General features: G+C 46.2%; 1 protein-coding gene across 6 annotated transcripts in view; it reads right to left on the bottom strand.

Moving 5' to 3' along the window:
• Positions 1-27841, bottom strand: part of Fhod3 (formin homology 2 domain containing 3) — a 432679-nt gene that overhangs the window by 403481 nt on the left and 1357 nt on the right. The window lies entirely within an intron of this gene.

The raw sequence follows: 27841 nt of genomic DNA, 5'->3' as shown, positions 1-27841 counted from the left end.
TAGATACCCATCTCTTGGAGGAAATTAGAAGTAAAAGAGATTCGCGCACAGAGCAATTAGTATCTGATAAATCAGGGGAGAACCTAGAAGGGGAACAGGAATCTGGGTTCTTAAACACAGGGGCTGGCTAATCAGAGTGTATGCTCAGTTCCCAACCTGCAGATGCCTTGGCAGCCTGCATCCTGCAACTCCTTCCTACCCTCTTTCCCTCCCTCCCTCCCCCTCCCCCTCCTTCCCTCCCTCCCTCCCCCTCCCCCTCCTTCCCTCCCTCCCTCCCCCTCCCCCTCCTTCCCTCCCTCCCTACCCCCCTCTTCCCCTCTCCCCCTGTAGGTTGATGTCATTATCCAGGTGAAGGCAGACAAAATAAAATGTCTGTCATTGGATGAGAAGGAAAGGAGGCAGAAACAGATGTTTTAAAAGAGAGGAAGCTTGACCGAGGAGAAAGGAGCTGAGAGAACATGGCGGCAGAGGTTAAGATTCTTCTCTGAGCATAGTTATAGGTTGTTACGACTATTCTTAAGGGACGGGTGTGTACAGGATTTTGAATTGTCTAGATGGCAAATTATATCTTATCAATTGGATCAGAGGTTATTGTGTAGTGTGTTCTTTCATGTGGCAACTTAAAATTGAGTTCAAGAGAATGTACGGTGGCGAGAAGCCCCGGGCCCACCACGGAATTGGGATGTGTATACCTGGCGTGGTAACAACCTGCTCTGGGAACTAGATGGGTAGAGAGATTGCTTCCTGGGTCAGAGAGTACTTGGGGGCAGCATGGAGCTGCTGAGATAAATTAGCTCTAGTTCCAATGGAACCAGCAAGAACACGACCTCCAGGGTACGCAGGAACTGTTCCCGCCCTTTATAATTTTTACCACAACACCTCCATCCCTCCCCACCCACCCACCTAGCTGGTCCTGAGCATCCAGGAGATGGACAATCACTAAAAGAGATACTTGCTCTGATGCTTTCTCCGTCAAGACCTTCCTGATCCTGATACAGCCCCGGGAGGCCTCCCTAATGGGAGGAAATAAGTATCCATGAGCAGCCAGGGCCCAGCAGGCAATCATTTTCCCTTTCCGTGAGTCTGGCCTTCCCACATAAAGTCAATTATCATCCGTTAAGTCTGTACAGGAGGCAGCACTGGAGGCTGGACTCCTACTGAACGAACCATAGGTGTCCTACACTGCAGGCCACATCTCCTGCCTTCAACCAGCCCTTCCCACAGAGACTCATCTGGTCCAGGCAAAGTCACATCTAAGTTTCCCATCATGCTCCAGCTTAATTGCCAGGAAAAGCAAGAGACCAATGTGTTCTATACTTGTTAGCCTATGGCCAGGTTGGCTTCCTCAAGGGAAGCAGAATAATAAGTCCTTACATTTAAACAGATTCAAAATACCTTTACAAAAACATTCCCTTTTGCTAGGGGAAAGCATTACTATTTGGTATCTTTTTCTCTATTGTGTTTCATTTTGAGTTCTCTGGAAGAGAACTTATTTTGAAGCTTCCTATACACATGAAGTAAAACTTGAAAATAGCATTATCAGACATTACCTCCCAAGCATAAGGAGAAAACTGTGACTTTCGTCTTATGCCATTTTTCAAAATCTAATCCATTATGGTTAGCTTGCAGTTAAATCGATTGACTTCAAGCCAATTCTAACTTGATAGGTGTGTGGTTCACGTGGCATAATTCCCTGCAGGGATCTGAGGAATACCGAGCTCTCCTAAAAGTACCTGAGACAGCTCTCAGACAGTTGGAAACGCTACTCGACAAACATGAAGCCAGCCCCAAGTATTGCCTAGTCACCGGGACTAATCAATCACTCTTTTTCCTCTCTGAATGGTAGGCATTATCAGTTGATCTGACTTGGCACAGGCTAGAGAAAGCCATCATTCCTTCCTACCTCCCAGGCTGAGGGAGGCGTCAGAAAAAGCATCTGAGGCCAGGTGTGCATTTTTAGATCTTCCCGGGGACTCTTTCTGCTGTAGTGTGCTGGTCCTTAGGGGTACACATCTCCCAAGACATCTGTAGCCCTACTGGGAACCTGCTCTCCGCTAGGCAGGGTCACGGTGCCAGCTGACATCATCCCTTCCTCAATCCAGCCAAAAGCTTTACACATCCGTTCCCTTTCTCTATATCCCTTCATACCATCTTGTATTACCTGATCATTGATACGGTTTGAATCTGTAATATCCCCCACAGGATCATGTTTCAGATGCTTATTCCCCAGCTAGTAGAATCATTTTGGGAAGCTGCGAAAAAGTTTTAGGGGGTGTGGTTTACTGGAAGGAGGAGGTTACTAGCAGCGAGCCTCTGAGAGTGACAGCCCAGCTCCCACTCCCCCATTCAGGTCTACTCTCTGCTTCCCGACCAACACCTCTGGAGCCTTCACTGCTGTGAGGAGCTAAGATCCCCTGAAACTGTGAGCTAAAATAAACCTTTTGTTCTCGTTTCCTTTCTGTCACAATGATAAAATACTATGAAAAAAAAAAAAAAACAACCATCAACAACAACTTAGGGGAGGAAAGGATTTATTTGGCTTACACTTCCAGGCCATAGTCCATCACCGAGAGAATTCAGGGTGGAAACTCTAAGAAGAACTTAAAGCAGAAACCACAGAAGAATGCTGTTTTGCTGACTTCCTTGCCTACAAGGCTTATGCTAACCTAGCTTTCTTAAACAGCCCAGGACTATCTGCGAAGGGAATGATGTCACCTACATCAGTTAATAAGACAGCCCCCAACGAGTGCGCATGCGTGCGCGCGCGCGCGCGCACACACACACACACACACACACACACACACACACACACACACACACACCCTGACTAATATACCAACTATCATACCATTCCTGCCATGATAGAGCTTTCACAGCACAATAGCAGAGTGAACCATTGTCGCAAAGACCATATGGACTATAAAGGCTACAAAGTTTCCATGTGCAATTTACAGGGATGTTTAACTTCCAATGGATGATACATTTTTCTCAAATTGTAAACTCACAAGCCAAACCCTCTTTCCTGCCACCACAATGTCCACAGACTTTCCAGGAAGAATGGATCCCAGTTTGAGAAAGCATTGTGGAAATGAAAATAAGGAGGAGGAGGAGGAGGAGGAGGAGGGGGAGGGGGAGGAGGCGCCAACTAGTGTTAGCCCCCAACTCTGCTACTCAGTAATAGTGCAACCTTACACAAATCAGTCAATTTCAATGGCTTTTTCCCTCTCAAGGAAATGAGAAAAGGTTTGCCACATGGCACAGCTACCATGAGGAGTGGAAATCTTGCAGGTGAAGCGTTTGCAATGGCTAGCTCACACTATGCCTACAAGACAAGCCTCTTTGTGTTTTTGAGGCTTCATAGAACTTCAGAGAATATTTGAAATTATCAAGTGTGTTCAGCCAGTGTCGCACAGACCTCACGTGACTGGGGACAGCTATGAATAATCATACTGTTGCTCCTCTCTTGCTGGGATAAGATACCATGATCAAAGGCAGCTGAGAGGAGAACTGGGCTTACTTTAGCTCACGATTCCAAGACACAGCCCACTGCAGTGAAGAAGGCATGTTAGCGAGGACACGAGGGCAGCCTGGCCATCAGGAAGCAAAGAGACCACACTGACCCACACACAGGAAGCAGACAGAGACCGAACAGGAAGTAGGGTCAGGCTATACAACCTCAAAGCTCATGCCCAATGATATACTTCCTCCTGATAGGTGTCTCCTTATAAATATAATCGTCCCCAAAGTGTCACCAACTGGGGTCCAAGCATTCAAATCCATGAGCCTATGGGGCACATTTGTCATTCAGATCACCATAGCAACCCAACACAAAATCCACAAACTTACCAAACACATCATAAAATTGATTTTAATAACTCTGCCATGCAGTTCTCCATTGTGAACTTTGAAGATGACAATGACATGTTACAATGTCAAAAAAGTGGACACACATGGGTGCTACTAACTCACTCAACCCCCCACACACACACACACAAACTAATGTTTGAGGGCTATGCCAGCACTTTAGTGCCTTTGATAAATATAATTTTTTAAAACTCAAAATATATGGGATAAAATTGATAAACTCAGTACTACTAGGGGAAAGGATTGATTCCTGAGAAGACAGGGAGGTGTCAGGGCTGCCATGGAGTCTCCTAGACTGTTTTCCCACTTGGCAGAAAGTATTCCCAAGTCAGAGAAACGTCATACACACTTCGTGGTGATAACGTACAAAGCACTGACTTTGTGCCTATTTTTGGCTGGGCGGAGATGAAGGGCTCCTCCAAGGGCAGAACCCTTGAACCCCCTAATGACGCAGACATCATCATCCAATCCCCCTTAGATCTCTCATCTCTGAACTATGTGAGTTCTAATAACCTCCATGAACCAAACCAACCAGTCAGTGAAAACACTTAGCATTAAAAAGACTTTATTGCTGAGAAGAAAGTGGGGAAAGCAGCAAGCTGTCCGTTACATCGATGACGAGGACACTCACCTCATCTTTATGCTCAGCTGCAGTTGAGAGCTAAGAGCAAACTCAACTGTCAATGATGCGTTTTAGGAATAAAGAAGTGTTGTAAACTAGACATTGTAGATGGTGCCTGCAGTCCCCACACTTGGCAAGCTAAGGCCGGAAGGCTGTTGGAGTTCAATACCAGTTCAAGGTTATGTACCAAGTCTTTGTCTCAAAAAAAAAATGGAGTAAATAAATATTTAAGCTCATCTGATCAGAACAATAAGCTAATTGGCAGGAATATTTGAACTTTTCTCTCCCTATACAGTCAAATGCTTCTCATTTTCTTCCCTTGATTTTCTTGTTACTAAGATTGAAACAGACTGAATATCCTATCACTTGCGAAGGACATTCCTTTTTTTTTTTTTTTTTTTTTATTCTTTTCTTTGGAGCTGGGGACTGAACCCAGAGCCTTGCGTTTGCTAGGCAAGTGCTCTACCACTGAGCTAAATCCCCAACCCCGAGAAAGACATTCCTTTGGCTTTTGTGTTTGCTTGCTTTGTTGCTTGCTTTATTATATTTTATTCTGTTGAAGCAAGGGTGTGGCTCAGGCTAGCCTCAGACTTACTATATTACTGAGGCTGGTCTTGAACTCCTGCCCCTCCTTCCTCCATCTGCCAAGTGCTGGGATTACAGTTGTGTGCCCCCACACTGGAGCCAAAAGACATTTGTTATTCTGACCTGATAATCGTACCCACAGAACACGAGCACACCTTGGCTGCCGAGTGGTCCTAATCGATACTGCTATAGAGATGAACGCCTCCAACAGGGACAGCTCTGGCTTACATGCAATATGCCGTGGTTTGAATACGCTTGGCCCATGGGAAATGACACTGTTAGGAGGTGTGGCCTTCTTGGAGAAGATGAAGGCTAGTTAGAGGAACTGTGTCACTGTGGGGATGGACTTTGGAGGTCCCCTCCTGTGCTCAGGTCCCAACCAGGGCAGAAGAGGATCTCCTTCTGGCTGCCTTCAGATCAAGATGCAGAACTCTGTGCTTGTAGTGCCATGTCTGCCTAGATGCTGCCATGATTCCCACCATGAGGACAATGAACTGAACCTCAGAAACTGTAAGACAGCCATAATTAAATGCTTTTTTTATGAGTTACCTTGAACATAGCAACAATAAAACCCTAAGACACAGTAGAAGCTTTGTTCCTGCATCAAGTTATTATTTCTAATTTTCATTGCACATATGTGTGTAGATGTGTGCGTGTGTGTGTGTGTGTGTGTGTGTGTGTGTGTGTGTGTCTATACTGAGGCCTGAGGTTAGTATCTGGAACCATCATCAACTGCTCTTTCTACCTTATTCAATGAGACAGAGTCTCTCAATCAAATCCAGAGCTCATCAATATGGCTAATCTTGTTAACTAGCTTGCTCCGGGGATCCCTTCTCTGCCTTTTCAGCCTTGAAATATATGCAGGCTGTCGCACCCATTTGGCATTTACATGGATTCTGGGGGATCCAAATCCATCCCTCATGTTTGCACAGTAAGCACTTAACCACTGAGACATCTGTTTCACCCCTAAATCAAGTCACTGAAGCATCTTTCATTCAGCTTCTGAACACGTGGGCTTCTCGCCTGCCAGCGCTTTCTGTGCTGCCCACTGTGTCTGGGTTCTCCAGCTCAGCCAGTGTCTCTGTCCATAAAATGCTAATTTGCATCCTCCACCCTTTCAAAAGTGGCATTTTCTTTTCTGCTCTGTGGGCGTAGGTTTCCTAAGCAAGAATTCTGACCCTGTTGCAGCAGAACAAGAAAAGAAAATATGAGTGGAGAGAAAGAGGAAGGCCAACATCCCGGTTTTTATCCCTTTAGTCAGTGCTGCTTGAGTATCACTAGCATCTTCTCTTGGGCATCGGTTGTCTCCCAAGGACATAGCAGAGATGGCTGTCTTGTGGCCTCCCAGCCTACTGTCCCTCGGGATGAGGACACATCCATCATTACATAATTTTGATGTTTCTGAAGAACCTCTTGGATTTCATCGCCATTTCCTTCCTGACATTATCTGATCCCATTTGACAAAACACGAGGGATTCCATTCCTCCATCTCCTGTACCCTTAAGTAATGTCTAAGCAGAACACATTTAGAAAAGCGGCAGCCAATGAGTTTCCAGTGAACACATCCACATCACCAGCTCAGACAGAAGAATAAAGGTTAAAGGTCACCTGTGGTTCAGAAGCCTCCAGTGGTCCTCACTCGAGAACACTCTCCATCCCACAGATAGATCTCTGAGGCTGTAAGTCAGTGTTCCTATCTTAAGCTTTTAATGTATAGCTCTCTTCACTCGATCATGTAGCTATGAGATTCGTCTATTTTGTTGCATGGATGTCCAGTGCATCCACTTTTGGCACTATACTCTTTCAACTGAATACATATAATTAACCATGGTCCATGAAAACTGCTCTCAGCTGTTTACACCACAAAGCCAACTACCGTGACCACTTGTGATTTCTTGGGGGCATGTATGCTGCATTCGTGCCTCTTAAGTCTATCTTTAGTCATAGAATCACTAAGTCCTAGACTCAGTAATAATGCATCTGCGCCTGCTTCATAACTGTTAAGAATTTTGAAAATTCAGCATATGAGTCTCCCTTTGGTCCCACATCTTTGCCAAACCATGGCTGTTATCACACTCTTAAGGTCTGTTTATTTATTTTTATTTTTGTGCATTGGTGTTTCGCCTGACAATGTCTGTGAGAATGCCAGGTGCCCCGGAATCGCAGCTGCAGTCGGGTGTGAGCTGCCATGTGGGTGCTGGGAATTGAACCCAGGTCCTCTGAAAGAACAGCCAATACCTTTAACTGCTGGTCCATCGCTCTGGCCCCAGCACGCTTTTAAACTTTAACTATTTAGACGGCATGTGACAGTAACTCGATGGTGTTCGTTTGCATTCCCATGGCACGGTGACTGCGGCTGTGCAGGGAACACTGACAATCCGGCCACACGTGAACGAGTTGGCTGACCTCTACTCAAGAATAAACCTGTCACACGTAGCTGTGAGCCCGAGCTTTCCTACAGAGGACAGGTAGAGCAGCCTGAAACCGCGTGGTCCTATCCATCTGCAACCTCCCGTCACTGGGACACAGCTTTAAAGAACAGACATAACAGCCTCACATCAGCTTCCCTGTTTAATATCATGGAGAAGCACGGACTTAAAGAAAAGACACTGGAGAGGCATCTGCCAGGGGTGTCTCGGCATTTGGGGAAGAGACAATGGAGACGCCTGAAAGAGGCAGAGCTTCGTGAAGACAGATACTTGAGGTGGACCCAACTTTCCTAGAATTAGTATGTGGGACAGTTTCTAAGCATACACCAGAAGCAAGAACCATGATGAAGAAGCCGTGACTGGGATGAAATATCCCCATGGTACAACAGTTGCCTGGCCTGGGTTCAATCCCCGGTATAAAACAACAGAAGGAAAGATGAGGAACTCAAAAGCAGATGCTAGTTCAGGGGCTGGAGACGTGGTTCAGTTAGTAGAGTACTGCAGTAGCACACACTGAGCCCTGAGTTCAATCCCCGGAGTGCTCTAAACCAGGTGTAGTACAATAGGAAGGCAGAGATGGGGAACAGGAAGACGTTCTAGGCAATCCTGAGCTACATGAGAGCCTCTCTCAAACAATGAAGAAGAGAAAGGGCTAGTGGGAGAGGAAGGGAGGGAGGAGAGAATGCTCAGACAGTAAGTAAAAAGGAAAGGAATTTTTAATAAGAAAAGAAGAAGTTGGGAAGAGTGGACTAAAGCACTCTGAACATAGAGATGGCCAAGGACAGGAGCCTGTCTAACACATGCTACCCTCAAGGACAACAGTTTACACACATTACCACAATTGTAAGGGAAGGGACATATGAGAAAGGCAGGAATCAAGACATAAAGGGCAAGGATTACTCTAGGCCAGACTTAGCAGAGCAAACTCTGGGAGTTGGGTGGGGTGGGGTTGAGGGGCTAGCACACAGCACATGGGAACTAGCCTCTATAGTAGGGAGGGCTTGCAGTGGAGGAGTGGTTGAGCACTGGTGTGGGGAGCAGAGCATGGTTTGGTCAGAGAATGGAGGGAAAAACCAGTCTGAATGCACATCATAGAGGGCTGTCAACAACAAAGTCAGACCACCATGTTGCTTAGGTCACGTGATACAGTTTGAGTATAAGTACTTTAAAGTACAAGACCGGGGTTGGGGATTTAGCTCAGTGGTAGAGCGCTTGCCTAGCAAGCGCAAGGCCCTGGGTTCAGTTCCCAGCTCCGAAAAAAAGAAAAAAGAAAAAGAAATAAAGTACAAGACCCCGACCCCCCCCCCATTGTGATATTGGAAAGAGAAACCTTTACATCGTATCTAGATCACCAAGGGCTCCATGAAACAAATGAATGCCATTCCTGGAGAGTAGACTGCTTATAAAAGGATGGCGGCCCTCCCATACCTTGCTTTCCACCATGGGGTAACAGGAGGATCCCCATTAGTCGCTGTCACTAATCTTTGACTTCTTGGCCTTCAGAAAGGTAGGCCAGTAAATTTCCGCTTAGTCAATAACCCAGTGTTAGGTATTTTATTACAATAGCACCAGACAGACCAGGAGACAAAGCAAAGTTCTTCTCGCTAGCCCACCTTCCAGCTCCAACTCAGCCCAACACAGGCCTCACCTGCGTGCAACCTGCCCCAGCTACCAAAGGAGTTGGTAAGAGAAAGCAAAGCAGATGGTGAGGGGAGCCGGAGCACCAAGGCCAGCAGTGGGGACACCACAAGCTCCTCTAACAACCTCATAGCCACATTTCTTCTCCTTAAAAGACTCCACTGGGTAGGCACATGTGTGTCAAGACTATAGATTCACGGAGGCTTCAAACTGCACCCTTCCTCTATTGTAGAATCTCTTGTGTATGCAAGGGAAATGTGATTTCAGCAACAAACGACTGATCCCACCACCCCTGCTACATGCTCTCACCTCCAAGCCTTGCCCCAACCTGGCTGCTTTTTTGATGTCGAGGTCCAAGCTATCAAGCTCTGGTATCCTTCAAGCCTGACCTCAGGACCTTAGCACCAGCTCACGGCTCCCCTCCACCAAATTCCCATGACCCACCCAGAAGACTCCATCATCTGCTGCACTAGCCTAGAGCCCAGGTTGTCAGCAAGGAAGGGAGTAGGGGAAACCCACACATTCTGGGTTCCATCCTAAAACATAGAAACTCACATACAGAAAGCTGACAAACTCACTCTCAAATGCCATCAAGAGACAAGTGTCCTGGAGGGTAAGAGTCTCTGCCAATGGCTTTGCTGTCAATCTCCTCCTCCAGTGGCAGGAAATGTTGAGAGTTCACGAATGCCATGTGTAGACCTCCCAGCAGTGGTAGAGCCCACGCAAGTGACACAGGACAGCGGCCCGTCTCTCTCTGCTTAGATACCTACAGTTCACCATGCATTCATACCCTGGTTCTCTGGCATCTGCACCTCCCCCTAGACCAGAAACCCCCTGAAGGTCTCCACCTGCTCCACTCACTGCTGTTTCTCCAGAGCTCTGAGGATGTGGGAGATAAATGGACCACACTGCTAACTCACTAACTCCCCGGACTCAGGAGCAAGGTGCACTGGGACATCTTGCTGCTTCTCAGCACAGAGGCAGTTGCCAGTCTCCAAAGAGACCAGAGCCCTAGCCTTAAAAAAAACAAAGTGCAGACCCTAATGACAAGATCCCCAGGGTGGGCCTGTGAGCTTAGTCTTATCAGTCTCAGTTCCAAGTCACTAATTACTCTGAGCCCTAATCAGAGACTTCAAACCCTAAAGACACTCAAGTGTGACCAACACATGCCTTGGGATGTAAACACACAAATCCATGATCTCTCTCCCGTCAGAGGGACTTTTGGTCTCACTGGCTCGGCTGCAAAGGAGCCTCTTCTACGCTGGACCCGTTCTAGAGTTCAACTGCTGCTCTGGGTTCCTTGGGAGCCAAGTCAGAAGCCCCAGCCCCTCACAAGGTTCCCCAGCTTTAGCAAACTCTGGTCCCCAGATAACCACTATGCTGGATAATGAAATTTAAACTGTTCAGACACTGCAGAGCTGTATCTGTCCACTTAATAGAGCCCAGCGCCCTCCTCCACAAGGACTGGTAAGCTGAGAAGTTGGCCTGTTGTTTTGTTTATTTAATGAGAGAAATGGCTCTCTGAGAATGTGACGGAACCAAATAGGCTTAAAGACGCTATAGCTCTGAGACACAAAGAAACCTCAGGCCTGGGGCCAGCCCCTCCCTCCCCTTTGTAAGACTCTCTCAGGATTAGCTGAGTGAGGCATTACTCTGGCTGGGTAGGCCTAGCAAGACAAATGCAGAAGCTGCAATGGTAGAAAAACAGCAGCCCCTTCAGGATTCTCCTGTTGGTTCTGGGAGGAGGATGGAACAGAGTGTTCCCAAGACAAGGCATAGATACTCAATTAGGACACCCAACCATGATTTCCAAAGTCTGGGCTAGCTAGATTGGGAGCAGAAAGCATTCTGGGACCTGCTGGGACACAAACGTGCACATATTCTCAGGCTACCAGAGGAACCGATAAGATAGGGTTGGGCATTTGAGCACAGAGGTTCTGGGTTTTATCTAGGTCCTGCCCCATGGCTGATACAAAATGTGGCCTTTAACCAAATGGCTGTTCCCAAACCAATGCTACAAGCAAAGTTCAAATTTCTTAGGCAGGCCAGGCTCTCCGAATTCACCTTAACTCCCATATCTTCTGCAAAAGCCCCTGACTTCCACACATAAAGAAAACAGGTGCAAGTATGTACACACTGTGTAAACAAGACAGCTAGAGGGCTTAGGATAAGGGTGATCTGTTTGCACTAAAGTCTGGTCATGAGTGGCAGATCCAGAATTCTTGGGTAGCCAAGGAAGGAGGCCAAGGGCCACATCCAGCAGGCCACATACCTCTGTTGCTTTCCATTTCGTCTTGATATGCAATCGAAAAATCTCCACTGTTCTACATGCTTTGTTTAATGCTAGTTCAGCCCTTCAGTGTCTATGGCTTCAGGAAACCCCCACCCCAACCGTCTCTTACATAAGCAGGATAGTGCTTGCATAGAAGCCATGTAAGCATCCTCTCATGCACTGGAAGTCATCTCTCTATAAAGCATATACTACCTAATACACCATAAGTGTTCTATAAACAGTCTCTGTGCTGCATTGTTGAGGGAGTAACCACCAACAAACTCAGTATAGTACAGAGGCAGTTCTTCTTCGAATAATCTGGATCCACAGTTGGTTGACTCCTCACATGCAACACCTGCGAGGCAAAGGGCTGACTATTTTAATGACATGAAACTCTGGAGATCTATGTACTCTGGGACTTGAGAAGTGGTCCTCCTCAAGGCTCAGTCATGGGCACAATCCCTCTGTAAAGCTATACAACGAGTGTACACAACACATGCTAGATAATGCCACAGCTCAAGTTGACAAAGCCACGAGGGAACGCCAGAACTTTATCTCATGATTCATCCACAGGAGGGCCTGGAAAGACTTAATGAAAAGAATAGCCAAACAGCTCTGAACAGCAGTTTCTAGGCAGAGCTTCAAGAGGTACTTAGACTCTGAAGTCCAAAGACACAGTTCACAATTTCTCCTAAGGATACCTGTCTACAAAGAGAGCCAGGCAGGGCTCCTTTGGCCCAAAGCCAGGGAGAGAGAGAATGAAAATCTCTACACAATACAAATGTCCTTCAATGAGCACATGGATGCACAAATTATCACAGAATCATACATGGACTCACTGATGAGAAAGAAATGGATCACAATTGCACCCAACAACTCAACAACTCAGATGGCTCTGAAGTGCGTTGTACAGTGTGAAGAAGCCAGTTTCAAAAGATCCAGAACAACTCTACTCACGAGGAGTTCTGGAAAAACTCTCAGGAGAGATCAGTGGCCACTAGGGATATGGCGAGCAGAGGAGTACATGACCACAAGTGAATATCCCTCTGAAACTGTCGCATGTCTCGGTAGTTACAAAGGACTCTGATATGTTAAAACTCACGGAGCTATACCAAAATACCAACTGAATTTCATACTGTTATAAGCTCACAAGCTCTTCAGCATCCCTCCTATGGTATTACGATGTTTGATTCTCTGCCCTTAAACAATGCCAGGCCAGTCTTAGTGATAGGCATCTAATGAAGGGCATCAATTGGCATTCCTCTGGTCCTGGTAATCTTTGGAACCTCAAACTGATAGACAAGAACTCCAGCTCCCAGAAGTCATTATGTCAGGGAGACCCAGTAGACACACCACAGAGACAGAGGGACTGCCTATTCACATTTCCCTAGCCCCAGAGCCAGGACAATGGATAAAACACCTTCTGAGAGGGACCCAAGCTGGGCACCACCTGGATGCAAACCCCTGAGAGACACTGAGGTCAGAATGTCACTCAGCACCTCCCAAATTCCTGACCCAAGAAAGTGATCGGAGATATAAAACCAATCATCTAGAGGAACGATATTTTCCACCATTTATATCCACAGCAGAACAAACATAGGTAACCATATTGTTTAAACAGTCCTAAGATTTAATCTTTTCTCAAATATTATGTCTTGTTTGTTTTTTGGGTTTTTTATTCTTTTAAGATTTATTTGTGTATGTGAGTATACTGTCAATATCTTCAGACACACCAGAAGAGGGCATCAGATCCCATTGCAGATGGTTGTGAGCCACCATGTGGTTGCTGGGAAATGAACTCAGGACCTCTGGAAGAGCAGTCAGTGCTCTTAACCGCTGAGCCATCTCTTCAGTGGCATATATCTTGGCTTTTCATCACCTAATGAACATTGAGCTTTTTCTACATGGGTACAACTCCATATGAAACAGAGAAGGATTCCAAGACACTGTGGCAGCAACAGAATGTAAGGACTCATAGAGGAAGAACCAGGGAAAGACTCCTGGTCCGGACAACTTGCTGATGATGCTATGCACTGAAGCAGCACATGTTACAGGAAAGGAAGGTCAGATTTAGACACACTGTACTCACGCATCTGCAGGATGTCTAAGAGGGGTTGCCCAGGGAACAGCTGGGTATTGGTTTCCAGGCCCAGAAAGAGAGATGGGCCAGAGATGAAATCTGGTCATCAGAAAGCCCATAAAGCCCCCAGAAATGAGTGTCTATAAAAAACTGGGTCTCCTGATAGGACCCTGAAGAAAGTCAACATCCAAAGAGCACAAGGAGCAGAAAGAAATAGATGGCACTGACCAAAGCTGGCAAGTGCTATTAAAACACTAAGGTCAAGTCAGGGAAGTGTCTGTTGGGCTGAAAAATGAATATATTAGAAGAGGAAACACACCACAATAATGAATACAGACACTGGATGGAACAAGAAGGGTCATGAGAGAAGACAGTAGAGTGTACATAAGGAAGGGCCTAAGATGCTGTGGGAGAAAGACGGAAGGCTGAACCCAGGGGTCAAGGAGTAGGGCCTGACTGTGTGAAAGAGGCTGTTGGCCATACAAATGCTAGACAAAATGTCCAAAAGGGAGGTGAAGAGTAATGACAGGAGGGAGGAGCTTCTCCCTGAGATGAAGAGGAGAGCAGAGCGTGGGAGGACACGCAAATAAGAAGATAAATAGGCACGTGGGGCGGGGCTGCACCTGAAGGGTCTGATTCATCACTGCACTCATTGTCAAGTCCTGTGCTGGCAGTAGGAACATGGCGGAGACAGGGCAAATAGGGAGATTAGATCTGCTGCAATGTTTGTGGACATGGGAATGGGCACAGTCTGTCGTAGCTCACACATCTGGGGCTGGAAGCCACATGGGTATGTCAGACGCATCGAAGGTGAGGTCCTGGTCTGACTGTTCTGTTTGAGAGCCTTATGAGGGATATTATGCTGCTGGAAACCTTAGGAGGATAAACATAGAGAAGTAGGGCTGTTGTTCAGTGGTAGAGCACTTGCCTAAAATGTGTGAGACCTTGGGCTCAATCCCCACAGCCCTTAAAGGTGGGGGAAGTAGGGCACAGGGCACACAAGCCTACCAGATGCAGAGGGACCACCATCGTTTTAATACTCCTCCATGCTGTTCTGTGCTGTTCTCCTGAGAGTCACACAGAAGATGGAGAAAGAAAGGAAAACACCAGAAAGGGGTCCTCACTAGCTGATACCTGCACAATGAACTTACTGGGGAATAGAAGCAGCCCTGCCCGTGGGCAGCGAGAGCTCCTACCTTCCCTGTGCATGCCTGAGGTATGGCCCTGTCTCTGTCTCTCTCTTCTCACGTTGCTTTGCCATGTGGCCTTTCAATGACTGTCTATCCATCCACCGCCCCCCCTTCTTTTCCCTTCACTTGATCCTTGTATTACTTTTCTTCCCACCCTGCTGTTTTTCTCCTCCCTTCCCTTCCCTTTTCCACTGTGTGTTTATTGATGGAATGAAAGGAACATTTGAAATTGTTTTGTACTGACAATCTGCACAGCTCTCCACTCAAGTCCTCACAGTCTCCTCACAGCCCAGTGCTGCGGGCACCTCCCTCCAACCAAGTTGTCCTCATTTCTCTGATGCCACCAGGCATGATCCTGACTCCCAGGCTTTGTCTGCATCCACTTCACCTGCAAGGAACACCATTCAGTCTCCATTTCTATACTCGAACCCCACCCTCATTCCTCACGGGTTTTCCTCAAGTCTGACACTGCTGTAGCCCTGAGGGCCTGCCTCTCCTCCAGTCAGGATGCCACTTTTTATTATGCTGGAGACTTGTCTCCCTGACAAAAACTCATAATATATGGAAGAATGTGACACTCTGCAGGTCCATAGTGTTGACAAAAGAAAGCTTCCAACTTCAACACATCCTATAGCCCACAGAAAAACCATCATGGCACATAACATCCTGCAAACTCAGCTTAAATGTGTCCCCCACTATCTTTCCTCTGCACATGTCTCTGGGTGTCAACTTCCTTCACCCTTACCTCTGAGAGATTGTGATAGAACTTTCTCATCAGAAAGACATAAGGTACAGTACAGGTCAAGTTCGAGTTTCACTGCCTTGTAAGGGGTGATTTCCTTGGAGAAATGACAGGCTGTTTCTGTAAGAGGATATTTCCTGTGAGAGACTGGTTTCGAGTGGCTGTTTTCTATAAGGGTTCATTTCTGTGAGGGGCCATTTCCTGTGTGAGACTGTTTCCTGTAAGGGGCCATTTCCTGTGAGGGGCCATTTCCTGTGAGAAGCTGTTTCCTGTGAGACTGTTTCCTGTGAGGGGCCATTTCTTGTGAGGGGCCATTTCCTGTGAGGGGCTATTTCCTGTGAGAGGTTGTTTCCTGTGAGAAGCTGTTTCCTGTGAGACTGTTTCCTGTGAGGGGCCATTTCTTGTGAGGGGCCATTTCCTGTGAGGGGCTATTTCCTGTGAGAGGTTGTTTCCTGTGAGAAGCTGTTTGATGTAAGGGGCCATTTTCCGTAAAAAGCTGTTTTGTGTGACTGGGTGTTTTCTTTGAGAAGCTGTATCCTATGAGGGACCATTTTTCTGTGAGGAGATGTTTTCTCTAAGAGGCAACTTCCCTTAAGATGCTGTCTCCTGTGAGAGGCTGTTTGCATGCATCAGTCACAAACGTTGTTGTTCTGTAGTTCTCTTATCTTTGGAATGGAGGCCTAAATGTACCATGTTGCCTGCTTTAAGGAGTTATGTAGAGACCAGCCAGGCTAACCCATGCCCCAGTGCCTTATAAACTGTGCAGACATGCCATGGTTCTATTACTGGCATACTCAGTGATGAATCACTGTCCACAAAAATGCATCCAGTTCTGGGAACAAAAAGGAAAAAGAAAGAGAGAAAGAAGAAGAAAAAAAAACACTCACTTCTCTATTGTTCTGGAAAGGACTACCCAACAACTCTCCTCTCCCACTCCTTGACAAATATGTGGATGTGCTTAGAGGATGCACAGGAAGACTGGCCAGGCTGTCCCAACTGCAGGCCCCAGCTGCCCACAGAGCACCCACTTGGGTATTGCTGGATTCTGGAAGGTTTACAGAGGCTACTGTCAGAAGTCAGCCTGAGGACACTTACAGGTTTGCTACTAAGATCTAAGAAAGAAGGAAGTCCCCCTCAAAGATTGGTGCCATCAAAATGACTGCTATCATTGGTAACAAAATCCTACCTGCAGCTCTGTGGTTGGCAGAAGTCAAAATATCCAAATGTGACAACTGGATGTGGTGGTACATGCCTGTGAGCCCAGTGATTTTGAGGTAGAGGCAGGGGGCCAAGGAGTTTAATGCCATCTGTGCTTATATAGTGAGTTCAAAGCCAGTCTTGGCCACATGAGACCCCATCTCAATAAACAAACAAAATAAATAAAATACTGAAATATACAGAACAGTTACATGGCTACAACCCCGCCTCCTCAAATCCACGAATCACGATTGCTACAGCCACAATGGCCTTGCAGGGGAGGGTTCCCTTATCACTTATACAAACACCACCCCCCTTGGTCCTCTCCCTCCCAACACTCAGCATAGGCAGAAATATGACCCAGCGTTCAGGACCAAAGCAATGAGGACAACCTGACTTAAAGTAGTGTTTCCAAGCCAAGGAATCAACTAAGTCTCATGGAGGCTCAAAAGACTGAAACAGTAATCACAGAGCCACTAGGTCCTCTGCATATGTTATAGCCATTGGCTTGGTTGGGGGGGGGGGGAATCCTGACAGTGATAGTGGGGAATGTCTCTGACTCTTTTATCTGCTTTTGGGATCCTCCTACTAGGTTGCCTCCTTGATATAAGGGTTTATGCCTGGTCTTATTGTATCTTCTTGTATGTTATGATGCCCTTGTGAGCCCTACTCTTTCCCAGGGGAAGATAGGGGCTAAACTTGTGGGAGAGTAGAAGGGGGAGCTGGAAGGGGTAAGGGAGGAGGAGCTGAGATCTGGATGTTGTGTATGAGAGAAGAATAAATTAAGAAAAATGTAAAGAAGTGATGCTTATCCATTGTGGAGAATGGGCTTTAGCCTGAGTCCTGAATCATAGAATTCCTGACCTGGGCCAAAGGCAGCCGCCAGGGAGTCTCCCAAGTGTCCTTCATGCAAAGTCCTCTGCATATGAGTCTTGGGGTAAAAGAGGAAAGCCACCGGGCAGTCCCAGCGTCATGACATATGCGTGTATCATGCCATCACTGAAAATGACACACCTTCAGATGTATAATATTATATTATATTCATAGAGAGTAGAGTTCTGCTGAGACACACCGTGTTGAACGGCTCTCTGTGGTGAGAATACCAGCTCAAATGCAACAGGAAATAACACCTGCAGGGTCACGCGGCCTCGCCTCACCAACCTGACAGGCCCTTCTGTGTAAGTGGGACTTCCTTGTCTGAGGACTCGGCATAAATCCAATGTGGAAAACTTGCTTCCGTTTGAGAAGTCATAAGATATAGTAATTGTGTCGGTAGATCAGAGATCTGACAAAGGTATGAGACTATAAGCTCATGAAGACCACAGACCTACCGCGGGTACAAGCATTTTACATATTATTATTCCCATTTACTATTGTTCTTTCAAATATTAAAAATATTTACTAGAGGCAATTACATATCAGGACCTCAGCACTCTAAGGAAGAGAGTTGAGGTACGCATCTTTCTGCTGGGCTTTGAACCTCGGTGGGAGACATAGATACGGATCAAAGTAAGAACTAGAGAGTCCTTGGCAGTGTTCAGTGCACAGCTGAGAAGACCACCATTCAAAGGTACAATGGTGTCCTTTGAATAGGGGGGAGCAGTGGGGTACACACACATCATTTATTCAGGCTTCTATCAGTCATTCTGTGCCCTTCTTAGAGGTGACGCAACAGCTGGGAGCAAAGGAGGGCAATCTGTCCCCAAGCCTCACAGCTTGCCCGTCACACTACCGTCTCTACCCTGACTCAGAGACCACTTTTCCAACCACCTCCACTGCCTACAGTGCAGAATTTCCTCCCTCGAAGATGACATCTTGCTCCTTCGACTCAGGAATTTAATTAAGGAAATAAACAGATCCAAGCACATATATTTGTTTCTCTGTAAGTAAATGTATTCTAGAATTACTTGTTATTTCTTTATTGCCAACTACCTCAATGTTCAGTGGTTCATTCCAGCATGCATGCACAAGTTTGGGTCGAGTTAAACATTACAGGAAATGGAGTGCTCTCCCTCATGGTCAGGGAGCACTCATTACATGGATCATGGTTCAGGAACCGACTAGGTTACCATGCTGACATTAAAGAGTACGTGCCTAAAACATATCTGATGACTTAGCACATGCTCAGATATATTTTTATACTTTGTGTTCGTGGATGTTCGAGTTACAGGGAGATGTTAAAGTGTTAGCCACAGTCCCCTTGGGTGGTGAGAACAGTGATTAGCATTTTTTTTCCTATTACAGTTTTCTGCTGTCTCCAAGCCTAGACACATGCCCACTCTGTATCTTATTTGTTGTATAAGGCTGGATCCTCCGCTTGATTCTTCTCTCAAGAGCTCTAACTTGGCCAGTATAACCTCTCTACAAACACGTGCGTTCACAAACACAGTTCCAATTCACAGCTATATAGATCTATAGTGTAACGATGAGGATACAAAGCATGTGCAGGCATACACAATACACTCACACACACACACACACACAGAGAGAGAGAGAGAGAGAGAGAGAGAGAGAGAGAGAGAGAGAGAAAATACTCAGCCCCTTAAAGCAGTGGACTGGCCACTCAAGGGCTTTTGAGTAACAAAGGGCTTCTGGATGCAGAGGAAAGAGGTACCCTGACCTTCATTTTTAAACACCTCTTTCCTCAGGAGAAGATCATATAAGCCCCTTGTATTCTTGTTAAGTAAAACATATCTGATTCTCTCTGGCCTTTTCTTCTTTGCTTATTCCTGGCTACTCCAAGGCCAGGAGGAAGCCTCCACTTTGCCTGACATCAAAACCTAACACAAAAGACCACACAGAGCACAGGGCTGTCATCAAGACAGTACAGAAAGACAAGACAGTGGGAGACAGAAGCATGTCCCAAGTCCCAAGGAGTGACCGGTCCTGAGGCTGGGTTGACAGTATGTTCCATTCTCACTGGCCTGGGCACACCACACCCTCCCAACCCTTTATATTAGGGTTTTTCTATGTTGCAGACAAACACCTGGCAGGAAGTAATGGAAAAGGTAAGGGTTGCCTTGTGCTCACAGGTCTGTCGTCCGTCGTAGTAGGGACAACAGGATCTTCGGTGGCAGCAGCAGGAGTATGAGACTGCTGGCTCTCACGCTAATCCCTCAGGTGTTCCATAATCCAATCAAACGGACAGTCTAAGTGAGCCATCCACACTGCTTTCCTACAACATCCATCCCCTGTCCTTCAAACTGCCATGGGGCAATGACTCCCCTAAAAAAGTCTGTCACTGTCCACAAGGGATAAAAGCCAGATTGTGCAGGGTGGAGAGCTATTATTATTATTATATTTTGCTGTCATTTAAGAACAGCGGAGGAAAAATAAGAAAGAGAAATGGAGAAGAAAAGGAAAGGAAAAAAAGTGTGCCAGCTGTTTCAAAGCCAATGCTACTGAATGCTCATGTGTATGAGTCATGGATTGTCCCCACTGACACCGGACTCACCCTTGTAACAAATTCAGGATGGGAAAAGATGACCTTAAGTCATAGCTAAAACAAGTTCACAGGTGATTACAGAACAGAGGGGAAAAACTCCCTTACTAGGCTTAACCAGGACTAGTGTAGAAGATTAACTAAGAGAGACCCACATGGATGGGGCGAGGCTCTCCCTGGGTAGAAGAATCTGCACTACATCAAAAAGAACAGAAAAAGGAGACAGCCAGGCCCCCTCTCTGCTTCCTGATCCACCAAGACATGAGTAAGCAGACTCCACCACAGATAGGAATGGCCTCTCTCGGCCCACCTTCTTCACCATGATAGACTGTAAAACCTGGGCCGTAAGGCAAAGTGACCTCTTATTCCCATAAGTTGCCATTTGTGGTTTGGCTTGGGTTTTGTGGGGTTTATGGTTGTTCTGTTTTTGTTGTTGTTGTTTTGGTTGGTTGGATTTTGTTTGTTTGTTTAGTTTCATGTTTGGGGGGTTGGGAAGAGGGATTGTTGGGGATTTTTTGTTGTTTTGGGTTTTGGGTTTTGGTTTGGTTTGGGTCTTTAGTTACAGCAACAATAAAAGGAACCAATACATCTATCGATCATTTGCTACAAAGCCTAAACTGCCCCGTGCATCTGCTCAACGGGTAGAAGGTGCCTTGGTGAGGCCAGAGAGACATCTCAATGGCTGACAGTGCTTGCTCATGAGTTCAGTTCCCAATACCTACATGGAGTGGCTCACAACCGCTTCTAACTCCAGCCACAAGATATCAGATGTCATTTTCCGGTCTACACTGATTTCCATGTGTACACATGCACACATACAGTTTCTTAATTAAACATGTCTTTTGAAAACACTCTGGGCTTATCCCATAACTCTCCTGCTTTAGACTCCATTCCACCCTTTCGTTCCCATCCCTCAGAGAATATCAGAGTGCAGTGATGCAGAACAACCCTATGAGCACCAGGGAAGCGTCCTTCTTGGTTATTTCTGTTTCAAGAATGCCAAACGGTATTCGGTGATAAGCTTGAGAAGTGAATTCGCTTCCTTTCTGACAGGCCTAGAGGAACTGCTCTTTATTGAGCCCTCGATGTTTTCTTACGTTTAATTTGTTCAAACAGTTTAAGGTGGTTTTCCTAATGTTAGTCCTTAAACATTTCCCCTTGGAGTCTAACATTTTGATTTCTAAATTACAACTGCTAAAAGGGCATTGTGGAAGCCTCAAATGGAGGGCACATATGTAACCTGGGCACAGAAACAGGAAAGAAAGTAAGGCTCACATAGACTGAACCAGAGGAAGTGAGGAGCCCAGGGCTATAAACAGACACAATGTAGACCCCATTTGTTACTGTCCCTACAATTCTGCAACTTCTGAAAATGTATTCCGTCCCATTGGTAATTGATTCTTATTTTTCCTTCCAAAATGGTCCATCTTATCCCCTCTTTGATAGTTAGCCCACAAATGTTTTCATCTGCTCATAAAAATGAAGTTAAAGGTAATATTAGAAATACGCAAACTTCCATTTTCTCTGGTTAAAATAACCCTGACATTTGTTATACCCCAAGGTGCTCTTTGGAACCAAAATGAAGGAAGTGGCAGGGTCTCACTTGAAACCAAGCCCCGCTGTGGCCAGCAGGCAGGCCACAGGCTTCAGCAGCAGTGAGAGGCTGGTCTACCGTTATACAAGGCGTCCTTTATTTCAGCCGTAACCACGTCTTACTTAGCGGTTAAAATGTAGGTGCCTATCCTAGAAGTCAGAGGCATCCCTCCCTGAGCACTTCCTTTACCAAACTAGCAGGTGATGGAGCAGGTACTTGCCGACATCATCACGGTAGCTGAGGCCAGAAAGACAATCCAAACACAAACAGAAATGATGCCTTTGAAAAATCCTAAGGCGACCTGACAGGTAAGGTGACCTGACAGGGTGGGAAGAAATAAATATCATCGGAGGCTAGGCATGGGGCCACAGGCCTGAAATCTCGGCGTCAGCACAGACAGGTGAAGACTACATGTTAAAGTCCAGCCAGGGCTATACAGTGAGACGTAACTGTGGGAGACAAACGCTTCACTTGGCCATACTGCACATGCTCAGGGAACTGCATGGCCTAATGATAGCGCTCTGATCCCAGAAGGTTCATCTCTTTACTAACAAAAAAAAAAAAAAAGATGTAAAAGTGTAAGAAATACTATCAGACCCTCGTCTACATCCTCAATTCCAGTTTAAACATGATCTACCTGGTTCCTTCTGGACACTGACCTGCCTACCTGCCTCTCAGTCTTAGATCATCCTGAAGCAAATTCCAGTCCTTTTATAATCCGGACTGTAAATAGTTCAGAACATATCTCTGAACAACACAAATTCTCATTTCAAACCAGAAGCACACTTTTCTCTCACCTTCAAGTTAGTCGTGTGGGGCCAGAAAAGACGCCTACGGCTAAATCTGCCAACCTGGGTTCAGTTTAGGGATCCCCACGGTTGAAGGAGAGAACCAACTCTTGAAAGCTGACTCTGACCTCCACACACGTGCCGTGTTACTTGTATGCACACAGGTACACACCTACACAAAATAGGTAAGTAAATATGTAATTTTCAAAGTTAATCATATACACTACCAACCAGCCAGTCATGTTGGATTTTCCCCACTAACCTTAAATATTTATTCACAATGCATTTGTTTGACTCAGCTTACAGTTAAGAGCCTTATATTGGCTAGTGTATCTCTCAACTTCTTTATATTTCATTTCTTCGTGTCTTCTCTCTTTCTTTGCAATTTATTTGATGGGGAAATAGTACTGTCCTCCATTTTGCTGATGGCATCCCTGTCACAGGCGAGGCTTAACATTTTGCTGTGATTTAATATTTGCCTCCCTTTCTTCTTTACTTCAGTCTCCCCAACCCAAAAACGTATGAATGTCAAACCTAACACCGTAAATGGACCAATAAATAAATAAATAAATAAATAAATAAATAAATAAATAAATAAAGGTTGCTTTCAAACAGGGGTATTCCTCGGTCAGCCACAGAAGTCAGAGGAACAGCAGGTGACATTTGGAGGCCACCAGGAACAGTAGCTGCCTCTGGCTGAAGAAAGCCAAGTCCCATGAGGTTGGAAAGTTTCACCACTAAAGAGAACCCAAGGAAAAGAAAAGAAGGTGGGGGAAGGGCGTTCCTGAGTTGACCTGGCATGTTAATCAGTTTAAAGCTGCCACCAGTAAGAAGTAACATTTCACAGTCCCGTGTGGGGGAGGGCGAAGGCAGGCCAGTGTTTTGCTGAGGGACCGGGCTTGGACTCCAAGGACAAAAGGCACAGGCCCCACAGAGTATCAACAGTAGGAGGACTCACTAGAGCAGGGCGATGGAAGTCACAGCCCAGTGGCAGGCAGCCCTGCCCCGCCCCGCCCCCATGGGCAGCCGCAGCACGTGCCCCGCCCCCGTGGGAGAGCAGCAGCCTTGCCCCGCCCTTGTGGGGGGAACAGCAGCACGTGCTCTGATGGTTTTCTAATAATGGACACAGTTGGCTACAGGCTTCAGAGTAAAAAAAGGCTCGACCTTAAATCCCAGCTCCTTCACTTAAAGCAGCAAGACCTTAAACAACCTGCGTACCTATCTATGACTCAGTTTCCTTATGTGTTCACTGGAGGAACCTTATGTGTCCACCTGCCACAGTTGCTGGGGACACAGATAAATGACACATTTAACTACCGGACAGTCTCCAACACAAGCTCATTCCAGAGAAGTCTTGCGCCAACCCCTCCCCCCACCAAGTCGGCTGTCATTCTGTTCCAACTCAGATACTTGCAAGGAGCCATGAGAGCACCTGCTGGGTGTCTGGCCGGGTTACCAACATGGTCTGTGGCCATGCATGAAGCGAAGCCAGCTGACCCATAAAGGGTTCAATCCCATGATCCCAATCTCAATAGCAAGGTTCCAACCAAGTGAGCTAATTGCAGTGGTTAGATTCAACCCTGCTTAGACTCGGAGCCATTCACAGAACATTCTTAAACAGCGTTGTCCTAAGACGCCAAAGCACAACCCACTTGCCAAGTTTACTAATGATCTCATCTTTGAAAAATCTCAATGTAATGTAGCAAACAGATGTGTCCCTTAAGAGGATTAAGGTGGAAATTCATTAGGGCAATAATACCGGTGGATTTGTATTCTAAAAGTAACCTGTCAATCAGCATGGTGCACACCCTATCTTAGCACTACTTAGCTTCTAGTTGCAACACAGAGAAAGGGGACACCAGGGTGTCACCTGCAGGAAGTTATCTCAAGATACAGAAGACAGTAAGAGCCCCATCAACTATCAGCCTAATGAGCCTAACCTGTAGCCCGTACACTTAGGCAGTAATTTGTACCAAAATTACCAAGCATCAATGGCACACGCACATTCTGAGTCCACACATGCAGCTCAGGGAGGCCTGAGAATTCAGGCCTTGCGCCTGCAGCAAAATCTGGGTGCAACTGGCTATTTTGCGGACAGGATCCCAGAAGCTCTGCAGATAGCCACAGAGACAGAGGTCATGAGAAAGGATTAGAGAGGACACTCGAGGTGAGCCCAGTAAGATGTGTATGGGTATGGACAGGCTTCCTGGGAGGAGAGCATTTAGACACTAATGTGGAGCCACTGAGCTCCATTGAGACAGATCGGGTCAGAAGCCAGTTTGGGGATTTCAAACTCATATGACCAGGTGACTCCCATACTTAGTCCATACTTGCTAGGACCGGCAATAGCATCAGTCCCCAGCCTCAGTAGCCACAAACTTGCTGAGGTGATATGGGTCCAGGATGTTCTTGGATCAGAGAAGTACCAAGAACACATTCGCTGTCCCATTCCAGTCACTCTATCCCTGAGTACACAATGAAAATGTCCCCAAATCAAACTACTAAGTCATTAAAATTACAATTGTGGGAGCTGGAACGACGACTCAGTGGTTAAAAGCACTCATTGCTCTTGCAGAGGACCTGGGTTCAATTTCCAGCACCATATAGCAGCTCATAACTGTCCAGAACTCCAGTTCTAGAATGCACACAATACACAGACATACATGTGAGCAAAACACTCATACATATAAAGTTAATATTTTCAAATTTTTCATTGCAGAGTCCTAGCTGTCACTTTGACAGGCACATTAGATATTACTTTTTATACAAAAACTTTACAGTTCCTGTTTTGTCTATCGAATGAAAGGAAATGCCCTTAGATTCTTTTCGTTGTGTGTATGGGGAGTGTGCATGTGTATATACATGTGTGCATATGTGTGTGTGCATTTGTGTGTACATGTGTATGTGTGCATGTGTGTGCATATGTGTCTGTATGTATGTATGCATGTGTGTGCATGTGTACGTATGTGTGCATTTGTGTGTACATGTGTATGTGTGCATGTGTGTGTGCATGTGTGTGTGCATGTGTGTGTGTGCATGTGTGTGTGTGCATGTAGAGGCCAGGTATTAATGTCAGGTATCTTCTTCAATCACTCCCCCTTTAATTTTTGAGACAAAATCTCTTATTGAACCTGAAATTTACTGATTCAGCTAGACTGGCTAGCCAGCAAGTTCCAAGGATCGTTCAGACTCCACCATTCCACACTCCTCCCCTTATCACACACACACACACACACACACACACACACACACACACACATACACACAGTGCTGGGATTACACACATGCACCACTGTATCCAACATTTTTTTTTTTTAAGTTCTGGGATACTGAGCTCAAGTGTTCACGCTTATGTGGCAGGCACTTTCACTGAGCCACTCTCCACCCTCTCCTTAAAGTCTCAGGTGCCTTGTTTGTCTGTTTCTGTTTGTTTTTATGCAGGAGCTCCTGAAGCCCAGCCTTACACCCTATACGCTTTTCTCTGCCTGTGGCCTGCAGGGCAAGGCTGAGAACACTGAGAGTGTGTATATGTCAGTTCACCCTCATTCTTTCCCCTTCTACCTCCTAGAGTTCTCTCCCTCTTGCAAAGGCCTGTCTCAGAGCACTTGTTCCCTAAATGCCCCAGAAAACCTGTTCCCTAAACCCTGGCAAGACTTGCTGGTGGCAGGGGCTTGGAATGACAGTGAGCTCCTGTCCCCTCCAGCTACTTGCTCACAGCATGGTTGGTGACTATGATGTCCCCACCTCTGACTGAGAACTGTACCAGGCCAGGAATTCTTCAAGCCCTTATACTGAAACATCAACTGCCCTAGGCCAACAAGTGCCCAGAACCAAGGTGGCTGTATTGGGTGAACTTCCCCAGGTAACGGGTGAGAAGGCCCAGGAAGTATAGAACTTTTGCCCTCACCCACACAGCTGCTCATGGGGCAGAGCAGCATTGAGGTATCTAGTCACACAGGCCTAGTTAGGCTCTCAGCTCCCTACTGCTGGCAGAGAATAGGTTACTTAACTGCTCTCTACCTCTGTGTCTTTGCCTCTGAAACAGAGACAATAAAAGTCCTACTTGATGGAACTCTGTGGTGTTAAGTGAGATCATTCACTAGGGCCCCAGTGGAAGCATAGACTAGACACCGAGTGCTCCTGACTGGCATGCTTTCTACCACAGGTTATTCCTCTAAGATGATCTAGAGGAGCTGCAGATCCAGTTCAGGTGGTGAGAGTGCCTCGTAGCGCCCACAAAGCCCTGTCGGTCTCCAGCCTAAGGTGGCTGTGGTCGCACACAGCTGTAATCCCGGCACTTGTGAAGCACAGCCAGGAGGACCAAAACTTCCAGGGTATCTTTGCATACAGAGCTAGTTCGAGATAAGTCTGGGATATGTGACACTGTCCTAAATCTTGTTCGCAAAGTTGCTGGGAACTAACTAGCATCCTAAAGATATGTGTGCTGTGTACTTAAACACACAGATGCCCTGAATTCTGCTTGATGGAACTCTGGCTAACCGTCAGCCGCCTGCTCTGCTCCTGAGTGCTAAGACATTCAGTGTACAAAAGCAAATGAAAATACTGCTGGTGTCTTTAGCCAGAAGATTCCTAAGACTGAGCCTGGGTAGCTAATCTTCTTGTGTTTGTTTCACAAGGATACCTTGGGAAGTTTGGGGAGGCTGCTGTACTAACAGCTTCTGGTAGGGGGTAGTGAGGAGCATCAGGATTTCCTGCCCTACCAGGAACACTAGATCAAGACTATGGGAACGTAAAAACACACTTGAGTTCGGAGCCCGAAAGGTCAACCCATGGATATAGGGTTTGAGATCCAAGGAAACCACTTCAAGGTCACAGGGCCACAATTATGAGGCTTCTGTGGTTTCAACAAAAGATCACTGTAATCTGAGACCGTGATGAATGGAATAACCATGAAGTGGAAGACACTGTAAAAAAACTTTTAACTGAATCCACTGCTGAAGATGGGGCAGGAACTTACTAAAGCGATTCTTAAGCCTCTGTCTCTCTGGGTATGGTGCTCCATGATCAGAAAGAATCTAAGAATCTAGCCACTCCGCACCAGTACGGAAGGAATGAGAGGGATCTGCCCCAATCCTCATTCAAAACAAACGGGTTAGTTACTAGTGGGAGGGACGGAGCACTAAGGAACTGGGAGCAAGAGGGCACCACTACCAAACATTTGCACGGCCTCCTACTTTCCTTTCAAAACAAGTGGGCATCTTAACCGAAAGCCCAAGGATTTTTCGAAAAATCACTTTTGCTCTTGAAATTAAGAGTTCTCTCTCCCAAATGTTTGTCCATGTTGATTCTCAAGGAATTATTTAACTCAAAACTTTGATGTGGACCTAAACAGAAAATACATCAAGGAGGGAAACCGTTCAAGGTGCAGTCAATCTGT

The sequence above is a fragment of the Rattus norvegicus genome, chromosome 18 (genome assembly GCF_036323735.1).
Source record: "Rattus norvegicus strain BN/NHsdMcwi chromosome 18, GRCr8, whole genome shotgun sequence".
In the NCBI taxonomy this organism is placed as follows: domain Eukaryota; kingdom Metazoa; phylum Chordata; class Mammalia; order Rodentia; family Muridae; genus Rattus; species Rattus norvegicus.
This window is presented reverse-complemented; position numbering and strand designations above follow the sequence as displayed.